Raw genomic sequence first — 7,956 nt, forward strand, 5'->3', positions numbered from 1 at the left:
TGTTTCTGAGCGCTCAGCTGTGGGCCAACAGGAGCAGTTCCGACTCCTGATGAGACTTCCTGAAGCAGAACTACAACGGTACCAGAGCCACTGGAGGACGGCTAGGTGCTCAGGAGCCGGGGCAGGAATTGGGGGAGCAAGTCTCAGGACCTGTGCCCGACATCCCAAAGGTGTGTCTCCAAGGCCCTGGAAACAACCCTGCAGGACCTGGGAATCATCTGCACTGAGAGGCATCCTGGTGCCCACTCCAATCTGTGCACCTGCCTCCAGGGATCCAGGAGGCACTCAGGTAGAGACCCCATCGTGCAGAGTCTCCAGGGGCCATTATTATCTGCCACTTCCTTGTGCTCATAAAAGCAGTCCCGCGTCAGGTTCTAAGAGTCTGAATGGTAATCTCTGCTCCTCTGGTATAGTTTCCATCACAGATGAGTAAGTATTTTCTAATTGCTCAGCTAAAGCTCCACTTCTCCTGGAGACATACTTTCCCCTGCCTTGCTCTGTGAGAGAGATGGGCGGGAAAGGGAGTGTGATTTTTACAGGATCTCTATTCCTTTAGTGCCCGAGGTTCCTGGGCACGCCACTTGGAAGAATGAAAAGATAGACCAGACCAAGAGTGGTGGGCAGCAAAGCAAATTTTATTGAGCCATAGTACAAAGCTTCTGGTGAAGGAAGGGACCCAAGCAGGTTGCCGTTTTGGTGTTTAAATCTAGGGGTTGTTATAAGCTCTTTTCTGGAACTATTTTAAGCAACCAGAGTGTGGGCTCCTGCAGATTGGCTGCTAAGGCATATCCTGATCAGGGTTTTGATCAGCATGTCTGCTGATCGGGTTAATGTTTAGTGCTCGTGGTCGTTTTGATCTGACATATGCAGACTTAGGTCTTAACTAGTGATAGTGACAAATGTTTTCTGGTTAATTGTTTTGTTTCAGGATCTTTTGCCCAAGTCACTTCTGCAGAAGATGCTAGACAGGGTGCTACTGTGGTCTTGTCTTAGCTGTCCTGGCTCCCTGTTTTCTTGCTGGGGACCTGGCCCTGACTATCTGATTGTCCAACTAACTCCTAACATGATGACCCCAGGGAGGGAGGAATCAAACCGTCCCTGCTTTGGATGGAAGAGGCTGAATATGTGTGAGCCTGAGGCTTCCTTTGTTTCTGGTAATTTGATATCACTCAGAACATCCTTCTGCTGGTTATGCTGATTCTTTATGAAATAAAAAGCAATGTCTTTATTCTGCAAAAAAGAGGAGACGAGAATACTCTGCATTGTGGAGAACAACATCAGAAATACATATTGTGTGACTTTATCTTATGATAAAAACAAAACAAAACAAAACGTGGACTGGGTATAATTGCAGGCTAGTTTTTTATTTATGGAGCTCTTTTCTGGGCTCACTCAGTTTATGTGTTTGCTATGTGACTTCAGATATAAGTAAGGGATTGGATAATGTACTTTAGAGATCCTTGCAATTTAAACATTCTGCATTCCTAACGGTTCCTATTTTGAGAATTGTCTCTAATAAAGACGCACTGAGTTCCTTAGAAGGAAGCAGGAAGTCAGGACTGAGAGGCTGGAAGGCACACTTTCTCAGGCATTTTCTGAGGGCAATTCTTTATGAATTNCAACTTATGCATAACCTGCAAAGAAGGGGATATTTAATGAACTCATTAAGTGGCTGAAGAGTTAATCTGTGCATGAACTTTCCTTGGTGAGACTTGGTTTGCTATATAAGCTTCCCCAGCTCTGGAAGGAAATGAGGATGCTTCTCCTTAAGTCAGCGGAGAAAAGGCCAGTTAGAGAGTTTGATTATATGTGGGGAATTTTAGAGTCTAAGGACCAATATACTGGCTGTGGCAGAGCAGGAAGAAACTAGTGAACTGCATTCCCTCTGACGGTGGGGAAAGGATGCGAGATGTTTCTGAGCGCTCAGCTGTGGGCCAACAGGAGCGGTTCCGACTCCTGATGAGACTTCCTGAAGCAGAACTACAACGGTACCAGAGCCACTGGAGGACGGCTAGGTGCTCAGGAGCCGGGGCAGGAATTGGGGGAGCAAGTCTCAGGACCTGTGCCCGACATCCCAAAGGTGTGTCTCCAAGGCCCTGGAAACAACCCTGCAGGACCTGGGAATCATCTGCACTGAGAGGCATCCTGGTGCCCACTCCAATCTGTGCACCTGCCTCCAGGGATCCAGGAGGCACTCAGGTAGAGACCCCATCGTGCAGAGTCTCCAGGGGCCATTATTATCTGCCACTTCCTTGTGCTCATAAAAGCAGTCCCACGTCAGGTTCTAAGAGTCTGAATGGTAATCTCTGCTCCTCTGGTATAGTTTCCATCACAGATGAGTAAGTATTTTCTAATTGCTCAGCTAAAGCTCCACTTCTCCTGGAGACATACTTTCCCCTGCCTTGCTCTGTGAGAGAGATGGGCGGGAAAGGGAGTGTGATTGTTACAGGATTTCTATTCCTTTAGTGCCCGAGGTTCCTGGGCACGCCACTTGGAAGAATGAAAAGACAGACCAGACCAAGAGTGGTGGGCAGCAAAGCAAATTTTATTGAGCCATAGTACAAAGCTTCTGGTGAAGGAAGGGACCCAAGCAGGTTGCCGTTTTGGTGTTTAAATCTAGGGGTTGTTATAAGCTCTTTTCTGGAACTATTTTAAGCAACCAGAGTGTGGGCTCCTGCAGATTGGCTGCTAAGGCATATCCTGATCAGGGTTTTGATCAGCATGTCTGCTGATCGGGTTAATGTTTAGTGCTCGTGGTCGTTTTGATCTGACATATGCAGACTTAGGTCTTAACTAGTGATAGTGACAAATGTTTTCTGGTTAATTGTTTTGTTTCAGGATCTTTTGCCCAAGTCACTTCTGCAGAAGATGCTAGACAGGGTGCTACTGTGGTCTTGTCTTAGCTGTCCTGGCTCCCTGTTTTCTTGCTGGGGACCTGGCCCTGACTATCTGATTGTCCAACTAACTCCTAACATGATGACCCCAGGGAGGGAGGAATCAAACCGTCCCTGCTTTGGATGGAAGAGGCTGAATATGTGTGAGCCTGAGGCTTCCTTTGTTTCTGGTAATTTGATATCACTCAGAACATCCTTCTGCTGGTTATGCTGATTCTTTATGAAATAAAAAGCAATGTCTTTATTCTGCAAAAAAGAGGAGACGAGAATACTCTGCATTGTGGAGAACAACATCAGAAATACATATTGTGTGACTTTATCTTATGATAAAAAAAAAACAAAACAAAACGTGGACTGGGTATAATTGCAGGCTAGTTTTTTATTTATGGAGCTCTTTTCTGGGCTCACTCAGTTTATGTGTTTGCTATGTGACTTCAGATATAAGTAAGGAATTGGATAATGTACTTTAGAGATCCTTGCAATTTAAACATTCTGCATTCCTAACGTTCCTATTTTGAGAATTGTCTCTAATAAAGACGCACTGAGTTCCTTAGAAGGAAGCAGGAAGTCAGGACTGAGAGGCTGGAAGGCACACTTTCTCAGGCATTTTCTGAGGGCAATTCTTTATGAATTCTTTGGGGTCATCCTTGAGATCTTCCTATGCTGTGAGTCCCTGGAAACATTTTTTTTTCTTATATTAGATGAGATTTCCTGGTCTTGGATAAGAGGGAAGGAGCCCTTTTCCTGTGAGTCTGTGAAATATCTGTGCTTCACACGGTGACATACGACCCATAGTCTCTTTTGTAGGAGAGGCAGCTGTCACCTGTGTACCATGATTGCAGCACCACCTGGGGGACATTGTTCCAGATTTGGAGATAGGATATNAGAGCAGGAAGAAACTAGTGAACTGCATTCCCTCTGACGGTGGGGAAAGGATGCGAGATGTTTCTGAGCGCTCAGCTGTGGGCCAACAGGAGCAGTTCCGACTCCTGATGAGACTTCCTGAAGCAGAACTACAACGGTACCAGAGCCACTGGAGGACGGCTAGGTGCTCAGGAGCCGGGGCAGGAATTGGGGGAGCAAGTCTCAGGACCTGTGCCCGACATCCCAAAGGTGTGTCTCCAAGGCCCTGGAAACAACCCTGCAGGACCTGGGAATCATCTGCACTGAGAGGCATCCTGGTGCCCACTCCAATCTGTGCACCTGCCTCCAGGGATCCAGGAGGCACTCAGGTAGAGACCCCATCGTGCAGAGTCTCCAGGGGCCATTATTATCTGCCACTTCCTTGTGCTCATAAAAGCAGTCCCACGTCAGGTTCTAAGAGTCTGAATGGTAATCTCTGCTCCTCTGGTATAGTTTCCATCACAGATGAGTAAGTATTTTCTAATTGCTCAGCTAAAGCTCCACTTCTCCTGGAGACATACTTTCCCCTGCCTTGCTCTGTGAGAGAGATGGGCGGGAAAGGGAGTGTGATTGTTACAGGATTTCTATTCCTTTAGTGCCCGAGGTTCCTGGGCACGCCACTTGGAAGAATGAAAAGACAGACCAGACCAAGAGTGGTGGGCAGCAAAGCAAATTTTATTGAGCCATAGTACAAAGCTTCTGGTGAAGGAAGGGACCCAAGCAGGTTGCCGTTTTGGTGTTTAAATCTAGGGGTTGTTATAAGCTCTTTTCTGGAACTATTTTAAGCAACCAGAGTGTGGGCTCCTGCAGATTGGCTGCTAAGGCATATCCTGATCAGGGTTTTGATCAGCATGTCTGCTGATCGGGTTAATGTTTAGTGCTCGTGGTCGTTTTGATCTGACATATGCAGACTTAGGTCTTAACTAGTGATAGTGACAAATGTTTTCTGGTTAATTGTTTTGTTTCAGGATCTTTTGCCCAAGTCACTTCTGCAGAAGATGCTAGACAGGGTGCTACTGTGGTCTTGTCTTAGCTGTCCTGGCTCCCTGTTTTCTTGCTGGGGACCTGGCCCTGACTATCTGATTGTCCAACTAACTCCTAACATGATGACCCCAGGGAGGGAGGAATCAAACCGTCCCTGCTTTGGATGGAAGAGGCTGAATATGTGTGAGCCTGAGGCTTCCTTTGTTTCTGGTAATTTGATATCACTCAGAACATCCTTCTGCTGGTTATGCTGATTCTTTATGAAATAAAAAGCAATGTCTTTATTCTGCAAAAAAGAGGAGACGAGAATACTCTGCATTGTGGAGAACAACATCAGAAATACATATTGTGTGACTTTATCTTATGATAAAAACAAAACAAAACGTGGACTGGGTATAATTGCAGGCTAGTTTTTTATTTATGGAGCTCTTTTCTGGGCTCACTCAGTTTATGTGTTTGCTATGTGACTTCAGATATAAGTAAGGAATTGGATAATGTACTTTAGAGATCCTTGCAATTTAAACATTCTGCATTCCTAACGTTCCTATTTTGAGAATTGTCTCTAATAAAGACGCACTGAGTTCCTTAGAAGGAAGCAGGAAGTCAGGACTGAGAGGCTGGAAGGCACACTTTCTCAGGCATTTTCTGAGGGCAATTCTTTATGAATTCTTTGGGGTCATCCTTGAGATCTTCCTATGCTGTGAGTCCCTGGAAACATTTTTTTTTCTTATATTAGATGAGATTTCCTGGTCTTGGATAAGAGGGAAGGAGCCCTTTTCCTGTGAGTCTGTGAAATATCTGTGCTTCACACGGTGACATACGACCCATAGTCTCTTTTGTAGGAGAGGCAGCTGTCACCTGTGTACCATGATTGCAGCACCACCTGGGGGACATTGTTCCAGATTTGGAGATAGGATATTTTTTTTAAAAATTCTGTTAACTATGTGAACTCTAAAGAGTCAGGTATCTTCTGTCACTTTTAGTTTTTGAAACTGTAACTCATGATTGTATGAGCATAAGATGATATGGTAGATGTGAAGCCTTTTTTCTAAGTGCTGCAGCATTCTGAATATGTAAGGAAGGGAAGAAGTTCCCTTTCTCTCTCTCTCTCTCTCTCTCTCTCTCTTTTTTTAAATTCTGCCGGCGTGCCTGACATTCAAACAGTCGCAATCCATTACCAAATGTTAAACCATTGTGTCTCTTAGAGATCTACTAGGAAATAGTTGAGTAAGACAGGACAAGTATCCTCAAGGATTATGGGCAAAGGGTGTAAATTGCACAAATACAAGTGCTGAGCGGTGCAGTGGAGGTCTGCAGTTTCCAGGAAGGAAGAAATGTAAGTTTCAGTTGAAGGAAACTGTATCACTGAGGCTGAGCTTCGAAACAATGAAGGTCGACAGATAGAAATGGGGAGAGGAAGAAAGACATCCAGGTTGAGTGGATACAAATGATCTGAAAAACAAAGGAAAAGATACTCTAGTTTGGGGGCAGACAGGGGTCAGCAGGAGCACAGGGTAACCTATGTCATCCTGCCAGCGTGTGGCAGCTCACGGGCANACAAAACAAAACGTGGACTGGGTATAATTGCAGGCTAGTTTTTTATTTATGGAGCTCTTTTCTGGGCTCACTCAGTTTATGTGTTTGCTATGTGACTTCAGATATAAGTAAGGAATTGGATAATGTACTTTAGAGATCCTTGCAATTTAAACATTCTGCATTCCTAACGTTCCTATTTTGAGAATTGTCTCTAATAAAGACGCACTGAGTTCCTTAGAAGGAAGCAGGAAGTCAGGACTGAGAGGCTGGAAGGCACACTTTCTCAGGCATTTTCTGAGGGCAATTCTTTATGAATTCTTTGGGGTCATCCTTGAGATCTTCCTATGCTGTGAGTCCCTGGAAACATTTTTTTTTCTTATATTAGATGAGATTTCCTGGTCTTGGATAAGAGGGAAGGAGCCCTTTTCCTGTGAGTCTGTGAAATATCTGTGCTTCACACGGTGACATACGACCCATAGTCTCTTTTGTAGGAGAGGCAGCTGTCACCTGTGTACCATGATTGCAGCACCACCTGGGGGACATTGTTCCAGATTTGGAGATAGGATATTTTTTTTAAAAATTCTGTTAACTATGTGAACTCTAAAGAGTCAGGTATCTTCTGTCACTTTTAGTTTTTGAAACTGTAACTCATGATTGTATGAGCATAAGATGATATGGTAGATGTGAAGCCTTTTTTCTAAGTGCTGCAGCATTCTGAATATGTAAGGAAGGGAAGAAGTTCCCTTTCTCTCTCTCTCTCTCTCTCTCTCTCTCTTTTTTTAAATTCTGCCGGCGTGCCTGACATTCAAACAGTCGCAATCCATTACCAAATGTTAAACCATTGTGTCTCTTAGAGATCTACTAGGAAATAGTTGAGTAAGACAGGACAAGTATCCTCAAGGATTATGGGCAAAGGGTGTAAATTGCACAAATACAAGTGCTGAGCGGTGCAGTGGAGGTCTGCAGTTTCCAGGAAGGAAGAAATGTAAGTTTCAGTTGAAGGAAACTGTATCATTGAGGCTGAGCTTCGAAACAATGAAGGTCGACAGATAGAAATGGGGAGAGGAAGAAAGACATCCAGGTTGAGTGGATACAAATGATCTGAAAAACAAAGGAAAAGATACTCTAGTTTGGGGGCAGACAGGGGTCAGCAGGAGCACAGGGTAACCTATGTCATCCTGCCAGCGTGTGGCAGCTCACGGGCAGTGGGAACACGGGGAAAGTGTGGTGGATGTGAGCAGGACAATTGTGGGGCAGACAAGAGTGGGGGCCCAGGAGACAAGGCCACAGCATGACGAGATACCCGGGAGAAAGTGAAAGAGTGGGAGACCCCGAGGAGGGAGGTGTGGCTGCCAGCACAGGGCTCCATGAAACAAACCGTTTCAACAGTGATGTGTTACAAACTTGCTTCTCTAGGTGGACGACCTCTCTGCTTGGGTCCAAATACCAAATGTTTATCTGACATCTTTTCTCGGGTATCTCAAAAATGCCTCAAACATAACACAGTTAACACTGAACCCACCATCCCCTCCTGGAGCTGGGCCCCTTCCAGCTTTCCCTGTTTTCGTGACTCACCATGTCAACCACGTAGTTGCTCAAACCAGGGACGTAGGTCAGCACAGTGTGCCATCAACGTCAC

This window comes from Ailuropoda melanoleuca, chromosome 18, assembly GCF_002007445.2.
Source record: "Ailuropoda melanoleuca isolate Jingjing chromosome 18, ASM200744v2, whole genome shotgun sequence".
Lineage (NCBI taxonomy): Eukaryota > Metazoa > Chordata > Mammalia > Carnivora > Ursidae > Ailuropoda > Ailuropoda melanoleuca.